Below are 16,038 nucleotides of genomic sequence, written 5' to 3'. Positions count from 1 at the left end.
CTAGGAAGTTTTCCTACAAGAGGATCAGAGGGAGAAGAGAGCTCTGTGCTATCATCTTCCCTGAACGAGGACAGTGCTTGCAGAAGTGAGAGTCACTTGGGACTAGGAGGCAGGGAAATTGAAGGATAGAGGAGTGAAAAAGTAGGAACCACCATTTAGCAGGTGGACCATCCGCATCACACTCTGTTCACACGCACACAATAAATGGCCTTTTTTTCTTGAAGCCTCTGTATCTTAAAACTTGCCGCTTAATGCATTCCTAACCAATATGAGTAGCAAACACCCAGCATCCCTTTTAACCGGGTCAATCTATGTGGTGACGCACTTACCTACAGTCTGAAATGAAGCTCAAAGGGCAATGGAGCATTCAAACGAAGACCACAATGCTACTCTAAAGCACAGAGTGAAGGTCAGTTTTTCTGGCCTTCACTCATAGTCTCTTCATTTTTACTTCAGCAACAATCTTAACCAGAGGCAATCCTAACAAGAGTTTTCCAGGCCACAGTAGCTTGGAAATCAAATTCAGTTCAATAATCAAACATATGCTACGTGAAAGCATGGTAGCTTTGCCCCTGCTGGGCACTGAGTACCCAGATGAGTTTTAAGCAGGAGGGCAACATGATCCTGCTGGTCTAGTAACTTGGATTTCGGGTAGAGTTGGAGCAAGCTGGAAAAAAAGGAAAAGAAAAGCGTTGCTAGTGAGTACTAATTTATTAATAAAATATGTATTTAAAGTGTTCTTTTTCAGGACAAATTACTCTTACAAATTGTTGCTAATTTTAGTTTCCAAACAGCTTTGACTTCCTGAGTCCTTTCAAGGTTTGCACAAGTGGAATTGTGTTCCTGGCCTGGATCTGAGTTCTGTGGAGATGCACAATGGAGCAATTCCAAGATACCCCAATGCACTGTCATGCCACCTCTGTCCTTCATAGGCAGAAATAGAAGGTCCAGGGGAGAAGGAAGCCCAGAGAGACACCGCTAGCGAGTCTCAGTAAAGACTAGAAGCCAGAACTCTCAACTCTCCCTTTCTGGAGGCAGTGAGGAAGGGACTGTGGCTTCTCTCCGATCACTCAAACATCTCCTTTTGTGAGGAAAGCCTTGAGTGAGTGTTGGGGTCTCCTCCAAGGTCAGGAAGCGCTGCCTGCCCAGGATTTCCTGTGTGTGGGAAAGAAACAGGATGAGCAGATAAATCCTTCAAGGCTTGTTTTCTCTCCCTGGTCAGTCCGCTGCAGCCTGGCCAACACAACCAGCTTGTTAACATGTGGTTTGTGTATTTCTAAAAGTCATCACAAAGGATGACTGTGCACCCATGGAGCATAAGGCTGGGGTGCTGTTTTGGTCCTCCCAGAATGAATCCTAAGACCAGTATTTAAGTGCAAAGAATTTATCTGGCAGGTGATCCCAGGAAATCCATACTGAGGAGTGGGGGAGGAAGGGCAGGGCAGGCAGCCGGCAAAGGAAATATTAAAAAGGCAGTGCCTGGGGTGGGCGACCAGGACACGGCCCCTGTGGGCAGCTCTCAGAGGCTGTGTAGAGCCTGCCTTGGTCACCCCAACCAAAGGGCTAGGAACTGGGGTATCTACTGCCCATTCCCCAACCTTTGTTCCTTGCGGGTTGCTTCTAGGGCTCTCCACTCTTGGCACTTCCAGCTTGTGTGCATGTGGATCGCGGTGTGCTTGAGGCCAGGACAGCAACCTCCAGGCCTGGACCTCCATTTTCAAGAAGCAGTCTTGGGTGGGTAAAGGTGGTTGTCTGGGGAGACATGGGTGGTGTCCATTCCAGGACCTGACCACTAATGGGTTTTACATTCACAGGAAAAGGAGGATGTAGGCCCTGAGACAAGTCTCCTCCTTCCTGGGGATGTGGAGGTTGGACACGGCACAATAGCAGGGCTTTTGCCTGTTTACTCCCATTACCCTCTTCTCACATCGGAGGATCACACTACTTTCCTGTGCAGTCAGCTAGTGTGCATGAACCCTCAAGCCTTCTCCTTCCACACTCACCTAGACCACATTTCCCAGCCTTCCCTGCAGTTAGGAGGGACCTCATTTCAGCCAATGAAGTGCAAGCAGAAGGGTTGAGGTCATAGAGGTCACAGAGACTTGAGCACTGTCCTTTTTCTCTCCATGGTGACCTTGGGGGCTACGTATTGCAAAAGACGAACATCTTCAGTGGTACTTTGGAGGAAGATGTCGCATAAATCAACACTCAAATCATTATTATTAGCTGGGGTTCTAAGAATCCACGGTGCTTTGTGGATTCACTGGTAGGGACAGCATGAGCAAAGGTCCTGAGGCAGCAAGGAGAAACCTAATGCAAGGAAGTCAGGACTAGAGATCAGGAGCATGGGAGACTGAGATGACAGGAAGAAGCATGGTTCTGATAAAAAAAATTTTGGGGTTTATGGGGAGAATTTGGTGGGTTTTGCTGTGGCTGGATATTGCCCTGTCTCCCTCCTTTTCCCTGGGGGCAGAGCACCATTTTAAGAAAACAGATTGTAACAGGAGAGGCTAAGCCTAGAATTTGAGAAAAAGTTGTTTGTATGGCTTGGATAGTTGTAGAGTTCACTGGCTCCCATGCCTGGAGTCCCCTGTCTCAGGATCAGAGCCCTGGTCTTCTCTGTCTTCCAGTCACAGCCCCTTTCACCCTAGAGCCTCATTTCCAGGTCAGTGGCCTGAATTTGGGGAGTCTTTTCTTTTTTCCCATAAAAGAACTGATGTGTAGGTCAGAAGTGTGGGGAGTGGGAGGATTCACCAGAGACTGATTGGGGAGCAGAACAGACAGATCTACTGAAATACACTGCTGAAGGGTGCAGTAGGTGAGGTAGGAGAGGTCTGCTGTGCCATGTGGGTCAGCTCCCTCACAGGGGATCAAAGTCAGGCCATAGCAGTGATAATACTGAGACTTAATCCTTAGAACACCAGTGGAAAATCTTAAAATCAGGTAACATAGACTCTCTAGGGCTGGGTTCCTCTCACCTTATTCAGATGACGATGGGCTCTTCTTTTCTTTTTTTATTAAAGATTTATTGATTTATTCATACAGAACTGGGGTATAGGCCAGAGGTGTAGAGGCAGTGAGAGGATTCACCAGAGACAGAGTGGGAAGCAGAACAGGCATACAGATGAAGTACACTGCTGAAAGGAAAAGCAGATGAGATAGGAGAGGTCTGCTGCACCATGTGGTCACCTCTGGGGCCGGGGATCGAACTTGCACTGAAGCAGCTGTGGCCAGCCTGCAGTGCTGCATCCTAGCCTGCTGTGCCATCAGGGAGGGCCATGACAATGGGCTCCTCTTATGGGCTAGCCTGGGAACCTCATCACATTATTTTGTTAAACCTCAAGTTTAGCTGAGTTAACTGAGTTAATAATGAAGTGTGGGGGCCAGGGTCCTGACCTCCGGGGCTGCTTTTCCCCTGCCCCACCTCACCCTACCCCCAGAGCACTGTCCTCTTGGGAAGCTAACCCAGCTGCATCCGTGGGAAGTATGGCCCTCACACCTAGCCCTCCCAGCCCTCTGAGGCCACAGGAAATGACCCTATTAGCAGCCACGAGCTGCTATCCAGAAGACAATGACAGAGGACCGGAAGCCCATTTGTCCCAGCTAGCTGCTCCCTTTGGGTGGATGCCAGTTGCTGGAAACACAAACTGAAGATTCAGTGGGAAAAAAAAATTTTAAAAAATGCAAACAAACAATCCTGTGGTCTTCAGCCAACTTTTGAGGTTCTGAGGGATTTTGTTTTCTTTATTTGCGTGCGTGTTTCAAACATAGATAAGGCTCAGAGAATCAAAGCATCTAAGGTTCGGAAGGTCAGCTGACCCACCCAAGCAGCAGGCTCCCCTGTGGCGTCTGTCCTCTTGTGACTGAACCCCACCTCTCCCACTGCTGTTAATCTCATCACTTGACTCTGATCACTGACCCACTCCACCTCCACTCACTACCTAGAAGCTAGGGAGCTCTTCTCAGCCCAAATTTGGTCACCCCCATATCGGGCACGGAAGGTCAGAAAGCAGCTGGGTCTTATTCTTTAGGTCTCAGCCCAAAAATGCAGCTTCCTTCAAGAGGCTCCCTGACCACCCTCTACAAAACAGCACTTCTCTATCATTCTCGCTCATAACACTCACAGCGCTTACTAGTCTGGAACGCTCTGGTTTGTTTACATGTGCGTGGTGCATAGGAGGTACTCAGTGAACGTTTGTTGACTGACCGGATGTTTTTCAGTGGTTGTGCTTTCAGATCTAAGTTGCTTCATATTTCATTGTATTTCTACAAACAGGATTAAATACAAACCATGCAAAGGGTCAGGAGGCAAATCATTCATTCATTCACTTGGGAGATGGAGCCTTAAGTAAGCAGTGATTCAGTCTTGGGGTGAAGACCCCTAACTAAAACTTCATGGAAGGGATTTGAAGTGAAGTTTCCATCAGAAGAGAAGCCAGGTGGGGTAGGGAGGCTCATTCAATTTGAGGGAACAGCCTGAATAAAGGTTTGAAATAAAGGTTGACCGGTGAACATGTTTGGAAAAGGGAAAGTATAATGGAGGGTGGAGTTTCCATTTTGGTCCCCCCAAAAGGCAGAGATCTGATCTGATCTGGGGCAGCACCCCAGGATGCTTCGCCTTATTTGCCAAAGTCCTGGAGGGGATGGGTGTGGGGGAGGGGCTGGAGGTGTGTGTGTGTGTGTGTGTGTGTGTGTGTGTTATGTTGCCCTGGAGGCCTTGAATGTCAAGCAGAGCAGTTTCCATTTCTATCTAAAAGCAGCAGAATTTCATAAAAATAACAATGCTGAGAAGTCTGAGATGCCATGGTTCCTGAACAATGTTCTCTAAGTCAGCCAGACCACCCTCATTTCCACCCCATGAGCTCTGGAAAATATAGTTGCCTGGGCTCTATCCTGCAACAGTGATTCTCTGTAAGTGGGAGTTGCAGCCTGGTCACCTACATTTTCACAATCTTTCACATGTTCTCATCAGTCCCCAGATCTGAAACCATGAGGCTGAGAGATGGAAGGTATTTCCCGAAATCACTCAGCCAGACAATGGCAGATGCACCTGAGCAGGCCTGTCTGTTCGCCTACATTTACCTGGATCATTGGCAGCACTCTCTGCCTAGTTCTTTTCTCCAGTTTTCTTTCCACTTGGTTGCAAGAATTTGGGCTTTGGCTCGGCCTGCCCCCCTCTTCCCCACCACACCCCCCACTCCTACTCTCAAAGGTCAGGTACCTCCCAGCCTCCCCAGGGCATGCCCATTTATGGTTCTGTTGTTCCAAAATGTGGCCAAATTTATAAACTCCTCTTCCTGGAGACGTGAAACAATTTGTGCAGAGTGCAACGCGGGGGCAGAGCTGGGAGCTTCTTCTGAGGCCTGGACTTCAGCCCTGGCCCAGGCCCAGTGAGCTCTGGATTGGACTGGTTCCAGCCTCTCCTTGGGCCTCAGTTTCTCCACCTACGAAGCAAAGAAACTGGTCTCTATCATGTCTTAGCTCCTCTTCAAGTCTAGACACCTCCAATTTACTGCTTACAAATGCCAGTTTCTAAAGGAAGGTGCTGGATTGGGGATAATCTCTAACCCTATTATGCTCTGTTTCTTTTCTTTCCTTCTTGTTTGCTCTTTCTTTTTCACTTAAACTAACAACAAAAAAAAAATTGCCCAAAGAATCCTCTTCCACTGTAAAGTAAAAGATACATCCCTCCAGCCACCAATGTCTCCTCTTTTCCCCCAAAGTATCTATTGCCGCAAATGTGCAGTGTCCAAGACAGGACTTTCTACATTTACTGAAGCGTGGGTTCGTGTTCATATGAGAAGGGTTTTATTTCATTTATTTTTAAAAACATGAATGGCAATTTATACAAGTTTGGACAAAATTCCCAGCTTGTATATTTTGCTTGGCATCTTTATTCACTTCATGTCTTATTCCTTTTCCCATACCAACCTCATCTTAAAAAACAAAACAAAACAATATTGCTGCTTTATTTATAATAGGAAAGACATGGAATCAATCCAAATGCCCAAAAGTAGATGACTGGATTAAAAAGATGTGGTACAGATATGCAATGGAATATTATCCAGCAATCAAAAAAAGATAAACACATGCCTTTTGCAGCAATATGGCTGGAGCTGGAAAAGATCATGCTTAGTGAAATAAGCCAAAAAGAAAAGGAAAAGTACCGGGTGGTTTCACTCATAGCAGGAGTATAAAGGAGCAGGTGAAAAAAAAAATAATAATAACGAACAGCTATATACCAGAGACATTTTATGGGAGTGGAGTGGGGAATGGGATCAAAAATGGAGGTGGAGGAAGTACACTGGAGATGGTGATGGCACATGGGTGAATTGGTGATGGGAAGCTCATGGGGATTACAACTGAGATGGAAAAAGTCACAAGATGATGTAAAAATAAATTATTTTATTATTTTCTTAAATGAGAAAAAACAACAACAAACTACAAAAAGCAGTTGGGTGGAGGTATAGTTAACATATTGTAAAATCCATCTATTGCATGCACAGCTCAAGGAATTTTAGTAAATTTGTAGAGCTGGGCAACAATCCCTGCAACTCAGTTTTACAACATTTCCCTTTCCCCCTACAAGTACCCATATTCCCGTTTGTGAGTCAGTCTTCACCTTCACCAGTCCCTCCTTCCCTGGCAAATACCCACTTCCACCTCTCCCTGTTCTCCCTACTCCCCGCTCCATTGATCTTTCTGTCTATACATATGGAGCTGCCTCTCCGGCCTTCCCTCAGCCGCCCCTATAAATGGAAATGTCCACTCCATGGCCTTTCACAGTGGACTTCTATTAGCATAAATATTTGGAGGTTCATCCACGTGGCAGGATATGTCTATATTTTGGCCTTCTATTGCTAATAAATCACTGGAGAGATACATTCCATTTTGCTTATCCATTTACTAGCTGATGGACTTTTTATGTGTTTCAGCTTAGGGCTAGTATAAATAACATTGTTATAAACAATCACATACAAGTCTTTTGTGGGTATCTGTTTGTATTTTCTTGAGTGGAGATTTTAATCTTAAACTTTTAAGCTGCTGTGGATTCCTCCGTTGGAAAAATCACTCTGATGTCATAACTAGCCCCGCATCAATGGGTACTTAGGTTGTTTACAAGAGGCCTTCATTCTCACAAGCCCTGACACCCAGAAACCCTCGTTCATACATCTTTGGGTACATCTTCAGGGAGAGAGATGGCTGAGCCACAGGTAAGTGCATTTATACATCTGTAGAATTGTTATCGAGTTATCCTCTGTGATAGTCTTGCCTCCTCTTCAAAGAAACAGGTAATGGAGAAAAAGGTAGAGAAAATCACTGCAAAGATACTACATCCAGACCCCATCACTCACTGGATGAGGATAAGGGGCTGGAGGAGGGGGTGAAATGCCACGATGGGGGAGCCATAACCTGGCTGAGGTCAGGCAGGAGAAAGAAGAGCCTGGGATAGGGACTAGAGCCTAGCCTGCCGGGTTTCTCCCTGGCCGGTCTGTTGTGTGATGAGCTGTCACTGAGACTGGTGAGCCATTTGACAGGAGTTGTAAATAAACTCTCAGAATCTGCACAACATGGCTTCTGAGCCAGCAATATGACTGAGGGATTAAGAATGTGGGTTTTGTTGGCCGGAGCCTCTAGTTCAAACCCCAACTCTGCCGTTGCCTAGTTCTGTGACTCTGGGCAAGTAAAAGATGTAAAAAAGGGATGTGACTTCACCCCCAATTAGGGGGTTTTCAGTTCAGGACAGGAGTGACAGCTCTCTGTCTCTGTTCTTCTAACCTTAATGTAGGAGCCTAATCCTTATACCCAGCTGGCCAGCCAGACATCTAACCATCACATTTAGATCAGGATAGAGGAAGAGGCAGCGAGAGGGCAGAGAGCATGAAGCAGTCCTTTCTCGAACAGCTACGCCAGATAGAACGGGGGTGGGAACAGATGGTGAGGAGACAGGGCACAGCTCTATTCCTTCCAGCTCCTGGGTTATCCCTATTCTGATTCATCAACAGAGAATTATCTTGCCTATTCTAGATCTTTATACAAATGTCATCACACAGTACATTCTTTTGGCTTTGGCCTATTTCACTCAACATTATGTCCATTCCATAATGAATTCCTGAATGTTTTTAAAAAAAGATTTATTTATGCATACAGAACTGGGGTACAGCCAAAGGTGTGGGGGGTGAGAGGATTCACCAGAGACAGCGGGGAGTAGAACAGGTAGATCTTCTGAACTACACTGCTGAGGGGAGCAGCGGGCAGGACAGGAGAAGTCTGCTGTGCCATGTGGGTCACCTCCTGGCTGAGGATCGAATTTGTGCTGCAGTGGCTGCGGAGAGCTTCATAGTGCTGTGCTTTAACCCGTTGCACCACCAGGGAGGGCCCCTCCTTTGTGTTTTTTAAAGTCTCCCTTCATCCAGGAGACAGTTGTCAACATTCAGTTTTTGATTAATTTTTTTCTATCATGATGTCACTCAACAGGTATCTTTTAAGCCCCTATGTGCTGAAGGTTGGCCAAACCCAGGGACTATGGCAGAGGCTGATATGGACTCTGAGTCTCTTAGGAAGTCTTCTGATATGACCCAAATCTTATTTGGTTGCAAGTTATGATCATGACAGCCCTACTCTAAGCTATCCTAGCATCAAGTAAAAATGCCTGGTGGACAGAGGCCGCACACCCAATGGGGCGGAACTCAGGCTCTGGTGTCCACAGGTGGGCACCTCTGTGGAAGTATGGAGGTGACTGGCTACAACTAATTCCTTGGCATGGGGCACTGTGAGAAGCAGCACCCTCCTCCACCCCCCCAACTTTTCTAAACCTTCACTGGTCCTATAAAGTAATGCCATTATATATACATTTTGCCAATGAGATGAAGAAATTTATCCCAGGTTGCACAGTTGGTGAGTGGCTGAACCAGGATTCAAGCCTAAGTCTATCGAGTATAATAAGCCCAAACTTTCCCTCTCTCTGCCCTGGGGAGTCGGCCCAGTGCACCCCTCCTTCATTTAATCTTTGACACAGTGAGGATGGGCCTAGAATTGCCAAGCACGATGACAGTAGCTTTTCTGTCTTTCTTCCGCTTTGGGGGTCAGCCCAGGATGTGTTCCTGGCTTTGGTTCTTGTCTGTTTTAGCTGTGAACCACATTGAGGGGGTGGGGAGAAACAGAGCTAACCCACAGCTGCCCAGCCCCAGCCCCAACCCCAACACTCTGAGCCTGAGTTCTAGTCGGTCTCACTGACCTCAGACCCCTCCATCCTGCCTGAGATTTCCTGAGGACTTCCTACCTTGGAGCCCTCCTGGGCTCTCCTTTCAAGCTTTTATAGCCCAAACAGCAGCATTTTCCTAAGGGACAGTCTTCTAATTTTACGGGCACGAGGCTGCTCATCTGAGCCAGTTCTTCCTGATGCCTGGACTCACCAGCCAGTTCCTAGTTCCTGCTCCTGAATGCGCCTTTCATTTTAACGGCTGGTTTGTGAAGGACACATGCGTTGGTTTTTCCAAAGATGTAAAACCTGTTAGGAGAAAGATGTGGTTCCAAGAAATAGTTAAGTTTTCTCCGTAGCAGCCAATTTTCCAGGGAAGAAAGTATGTCAATCTTATGGTATAATTGAGTGGCTTTCAAAAACTTTTTTAAGCACATGAACCTTTTGGCAGAGGCTACTTCAAGCTGAAGCTCAAAGTACAAATGGTAAAAAGGAAGCTTCTGTGAAAGGAGGAGGAGGGAGGGGTATCCAGGGGCCCTGCAGCCCTTTCTGGGTTCATTCTAGCCCCAGCCACTCACTTCTCCATGAAACTTGCTACGCTGGCTGTGGAACCCAGTTTGAGAACCTCTGACAGCATCCTGGCCAGGAGTCAGAATCTCGGGCCTGAGTCTCAAGTCATCCTTGAAGAGTGTATGACCTCATGAAAGGAAATAAGCTTTTTCTGGGCTCAGTTTTCCCATCTGGGAAATGGTGTGGTTGGAAGAAATATCTCCGAGAATCTTTTCCAGCTTGAAAATGCTGAGTTACAGGGGAACTTCCATTCTAAGGTGGTGAACTGTTGGAAATGTGAAGATTTTGAGAAAAGAAAGAGTTCTCTTGTTTGAGGCGATCCAGTGACAAACCACCTGCTATAAAAATATCACCCAGAATAGAGTTGCTGTGGGCATCCTTGAAGCAATTGTAGAACATGACCTACAGCTTCATTTATTTCATTTTCAGATATAGGTCATGCTAGATCATTATGCTGTATGCACTTTAAACTTATACATTCTGTGTGTCAATTGTATTTTAGTAAAGCTGAAAAAAAGAGGGGGGGGCCTTCCCTCATGTCCTAGGATTTAAGTCTCAGAGTTATCACTAGTATGGCCTGAGTTTGATCGTTGGCCGGGGGGTTGACCCACATGGCTATCCTGCCTGCTGCTCCCCTCAACAGTGTATTTCAGTAGATCCGCCTGTTCTGCTCCCCACTCTGTCTCTGGTGAACCCTCTCAGCCTCTGTACTCCTGGTCTATACCCCAGTTCTCATATGCATAAGTGAATAAAATAAATCTTTTAAAAACGAATATTATTCAAGAAATACCACTCCCATAGCAAAGCAAAAAGTCACTACTGAGGGTAAAGGAGAAGAGGGAAAAAGTCACTAATGTGTTGCTGTATCTGGCAAGGGAAACATTCTAGGACACAGAACATAGGCTGAAGATGTCCCATGTTCTCCCATCCATGTGATTAACTTCCTGATGCTCAATACATGAAACACCAAATACAGAGTAAGGAAAAGTCACACCAGACATTAATAAAGACATTTACTGAACATTTACTGTTTGAAAAACAAAACAAAACAAAACAAAACACACCCATCTAGCTAAGATCCCCAAGTGCTCCACTTTGCCCAGGGGCTTCTCAGAACACAGGACCTGAAGTGTCCAAACCAGCAAATCCCAGGCAATCCTGAATGATCTGGTCTCTCCGCATGCAGCCGTTGCCATGGTGCCAGACACTGCTCCAAACATTTTTCACTTGCGAACACTTTTCATCTGCATTACAACCCTATAAGGTAGGTACTATTATTATCTCCATTTTATACATCCACAGGGGACACAGTTGCTCAAGGAGACTGAGTAGCTTTTCTAAGCTCACACACCTCGCTGGAGGCAGAGCCAGTGAAATATACCCAGTGTGGTCCCTGTTGTAACTGTTACCTCACATTGTCTTGATCCTCAGATGTCTTAGGGGCTAGGGTCAGCTGGGCACTGAAGAGACCCAGCCCTAGTTCACTGTGTGATATTGATGGGCTCCTAGACTTTCTGGGAAGTCCTGTCTTCTTTGGTGAAACGAGGGGCAGAACTGGACAGGGAATTCCCCAATTTTTAAAGGTAGTAGAAAAAAATTTTTTTTTAAGATTTATTTATTTATGCATAGAAGAAATGGCATATAGGCCAGAAGTGTAGGGGTGTGAGAGGATTCACTAGAGACAGAGTAGGGATCAGAACAGGCAGATGGGCTGAATTACACTGCAGAGGGGAGCAACCCGTGAGACAGAAGAGGTCTGTTGCTCCTTGTGGGTTAATTTCCTGGCCGGGGATCGCCTAGTGCTGCAGTGGCTGCTGAGAGCTTCATGGTGCTGCGCTTCTTAGCCTCTACGCCACCAGGGAGGCCCCTAAAAGTAGTAGAATTTATGAGACAATGGGGACCCAATATAAAAAAGGGTGCAGAGTCACAAAGTTTACATCTTCATTGTTTAGCTAAATATTCTATGTGATGTACAAAATTTCTGAAGCTCTCCCTTCCAGAAGCAGAGTATAAACCCTTGTGGTTTAATTGCTCTCGAAGGGCCTTTACAGTTTTAAAATTATGTCTAACATTTAATTCAAACATCGTGCTGCAAAAATATTTGAGCTGCATAAAATTTGCCAGGCAGCACTGAGGCATCCGAAACCCAGGCCAGGGTTTCTCTACTGTGACACCATTGTCATTTGGGACTGGAGAAATCTTTGCTCTGTCCTGTGCATTTGAGAACGTTTAGCAGCATTCCTGACCTGTACTCATCAGATGCCAGTAGAGCCGGCCCAGTTGTGACAGCCTAAAATGTCTCCAGATGTTGCCAATGTTCCGTGGGGGTAAAATTCAGCCATGGTTAAGAATTACTAAGCTAAGCTAGTAAAGATCTTTCATTTCATGAACATATATTTCCTAGAAAGGAGCAGAGAATATACTAGCAAAATTATCAGAGAGTAATAAATATCTAATAAAACTAAAATGGGGTGATGAGACAGGATTACTGTTTTTTGTTTTTTTTTTGTGAATGCACAAAGAAAGTGTCTCTGAGAAGGTGATACTTGATCTGGAACCAGATGTCTGGGGAAAGGAGCCAGTTAGATACAGATCTGGAGAAACAAGGCTTCAGTCTGAAGAAACGGTGAGAGCAAATATTGAGAGACTGGACTTACTTGGTTAAGAAACAATTTGATAGCAGCATTGATTTGGAGAGATGGAGTGGGGAGAGGTGAGCTGAGGGGGGTGCAGAAGGTAGGTGGAAATGAAAGGGAGCAGATCCTGAGGCCTCCTAAACCAGGAGAAGGAGCTTAGATTTCATTTGTTAAGATTATCATCTGCGGGGCCTCCCTGGTGGCACAACAGGTTAAAGTGCAGCACTGCAAGCTGGCCGCAGCCGCTTTACTGTGAGTTCAATCCCCGCCCCTGAGGTGACCCACATGGCGCAGCAGACTTCTCCTGACCTGCCTGCTGCTCCATTCAGCAGTGTACTTCAAGGATTTGCCTGTTCTGTTCCCAGCTGTGTCTTGGGTGAAACTTCTCACCTCCCCTGCACCTCTGGCCTGTATCCCAGTTCATATGCATAAATAAATAAATCTTTAAAAAAAAAACTTCCAAAAAAAAGAAAAAAGATTACCATCTGCTATGGGCTCCCAGGTTAGGTGGGAGGGACACAAATGTGAATTAGTTAACTTGGTAGCCCAAGAAGGTGAGGCAGTTCATTCTATCTGGGATGAGTCTAGGAAGGTTTCCTGATGGAGGTGACATCAGAACTCACTTTTAGAAAAACCAAGAATCTTTTTTCCCTATATAATAGTTTATTTTTACATCATTTTGTGCATTTTCCATCTCAATTGTAATCCCCTTGGGCTTCCCATCACCAAATCACTCATGTGCCAACACCATAATCCAGTGCATTTTCCTCCCCCCACTGTTTTTGATCCCATTTCCCACTCCACCCCATAAAATGTCTCTGGCAAATAGCTGTTCATTATTATTATTTTTTTTCTCCGTTATACTGCTATGAGTGAAACCATCCGGCATTAGAAAAAACAAGAATCTTTTATGTGGAGAAAAAGGGGGCAGCAGAAATTCTTTCTGCACCCTATACAAGTGATTCTTTATGCAAATTGTTAAGTTACTAACTCCTGTTCCTTTCCCCAGAGATGCTGAGACCCAGCAATCTGTATATATAATGAGCATTGTAAGATTCTGATGCAGATAGAGGGGAATCCCACTTTGAGAGTGCTCTGAGGTGTTCATACCATTGTCTACAGTTCAGTGAAGTTTTCACTGAAGTGTTGTGTACTAAACTTAAGCGCAAAGGAGAAAAGTAAGGGACCCTGTCTCTGCCTCTATGACTGCAGTTTACTTCCTTCCCTCCTATGAGGAAACAGAGACCGGGAGGGGACAATGACTCTCCCAGCCACACAGCTCAGCAGAGGTCCAGCTGAAGACTGAATTCAAGCCTGGGACTCAGGTCCAGTGCTCTCCCCGTTGATTAGCCACATTCAGGGTACTCTTCCCTGGAGGATCCCTGTATACATACTGTCCAAGAAATGGCCACCTATATGAAAATCAGCTCTGACTTATACTAGAGGGAATCACATAAAGCTGAGCAGGCCAGTTGCCAGACAAGACAGTGGGTGCTACCATAGGGCCAGGGATGTGCAAGTGCCCCAAATGCTGGCTGTTTTCCTTCCGCCTTGACACACATGGAGACGAAGAGAAAAAAAACCCATAAAAATGTTCAGACTGCAGGAAATATGTTGGCAACTATCAGAAGTGTGGACAGGGGCTCTAGCAAGCGCAGACTAGTAGGAGGCAGCTAGCGCCAGGAACGAGGGTGGGCCTGACTGCGTGGGTGACCAAGAGCCTTCTTTTCCTGAAATCCAACTCCCCTTCCTTGTTACACTCAGCACCTTTGCAGCTGGGACCCCACAAAATCTAGAGTTGGAGTTGTGTAAGTGGATTTTAAGCACGTCATCATGTAAGTTTGTGATCATAAAAGTGTGTAGTTGTGCCAGTGGCAAGCGGGTGATTGTGCCAATGACTAAGTAGACGAAAAGGTAAAAATGGAGGAGGGTTAGCAGAGGAGCAAGTAAGTGTGGAATTGTTAGTACGTGAGACTGTATAAGGCCTATGTGCAAGGAAGCAAACAGGTACAGAGGTAAACAAGTAGGCAGGTAAATGTGTAAGCATATAAATGAGTAACTAGGTCAGGAAGCAAGCATGTGTGTAGGGTTTCCCACACCAACAAGCAAATCTCATAAACGTGCTTCAACAATAATTGTAAATTCTCTTGAAATGGAAAAATAGAAAGTATTACAAGTTATAAAAAGGAACCAAATAGAATTTATAGAACTGAGAAGGGAAATAACCAAAATAAGAACTTTGCTTGATGGGCTCATTAGTAGAGCGGAGATGACAGAGGATTGAATGACTGAACTACACTTCACCTCATCATTTTAAATCATATTTTATGGTTGAAGCAAAAGTTATACTACCATCTGAGGTGGTGCACAATGTGTGCAGGGAAAATACTTAAGATAATTATACTTAAAATGTCAGAGTAAATAGATCATCATGTATGGTTTCTACACTTGATGATTTAGTAAAACACTGACTGTGATGAATTACATAATTATATGGTAAAACAGAATAATAACCAATAAAGCTACCAAAAGTAATAAACTTGAAGCTATAAATAAATCAAATTAGAACTCTAAAAAATGTTTTAAGAAATCCCTTCACATGAAGACAAGTAAAAGTAACAAAGGATGAGAAACAAGGAAAGAACAGAAAACTAATAATGAAATAGCAAGCTTAAACTCATACATCAATCATTGCTTTAAATGTAAATGGCCTAAATATACTGATTAAGAGTCTGACATTGAGAGATGCTATTATATGCTACATCATGACGTTCCTTCCTCTCCAGCCCAGGTTCCTGGCAGCAGCATCTGCAATATTGATGCCCAAGAAGAACCAAATTGCCATTTATGAACTGCTTTTAAGGAGAGAGTGATGGTGACAAAGAAGGAGGTCAATGTGCCTAAACACCTTGAACTGGGGACAAAAATATGCCCGATTTTCATGTCAGTAAGGCTGTGCAGTCTCTCAAATCGTGAGACTATGTGAAGGAATAATTTGCCTGGAGACTTTTCTACTGGACCTTACCAACAAGGGCATCTAGGATCTCTGTGACTAGCACTACCTGCCCCCCTGTGATGGTGCCCACCACCTGTGCTTGAGCCATCCTGAAACTGGAAGGCCAGGACCCAAAGATCTGGAGGGTGAGCAAACTGCAAGACTCATACAATAAGAAGGCAAAAGACACTTACAAAACTGCCTGTTTTGCCCCCTGGTGTAGATAAGAAATTTGATGCTGGAGCTGAGTCAGCAATTAAATTCCAGTTTAGGGATGGATTTGGTTGTGGTTAGGAAAAGCCACTTCAGTAAAGTAAGAGATAGTTTCTGTTAAATAAACCCATTGCCTGAGGAGGTGGAGGGGGAAAGACACATTGGCAGAATGGGTAAAAATTATGAATGAATTCAGGCAATTCATTTCAAATATAATGATATAAGTAAGTTGCAAACAGAGAAAGATATATCATACAAACATTATTTCTAAAAGGAAGAATAATCAGTTTTATGTAAAAGCAGCAAACATTGACCACTTATATCATACCATGTGTGCCAACCCTTCCTTCCTCTCTGCTACTTGGTGAGTTGCAGAGATGGTTGTTATCACTATTTATAAGGAATGACATACAGATATTTAC

The 16,038-nt window shown here is 45.0% G+C and overlaps 1 pseudogene; it reads left to right on the top strand.

Moving 5' to 3' along the window:
* The first annotated feature begins 15,173 nt into the window (after positions 1–15,173).
* On the top strand, positions 15,174–15,697 carry LOC101623583 (annotated as a pseudogene).
* Positions 15,698–16,038: the final 341 nt, after the last annotated feature.

The sequence above is a fragment of the Condylura cristata genome, unplaced genomic scaffold, assembly GCF_000260355.1.
Source record: "Condylura cristata isolate star-nosed mole 26May11 unplaced genomic scaffold, ConCri1.0 scaffold00029, whole genome shotgun sequence".
NCBI classification, from domain to species: domain Eukaryota; kingdom Metazoa; phylum Chordata; class Mammalia; order Eulipotyphla; family Talpidae; genus Condylura; species Condylura cristata.
Note: the sequence above shows the minus strand (reverse complement) of the source record. Positions and strands in the feature narration are given on the sequence as shown.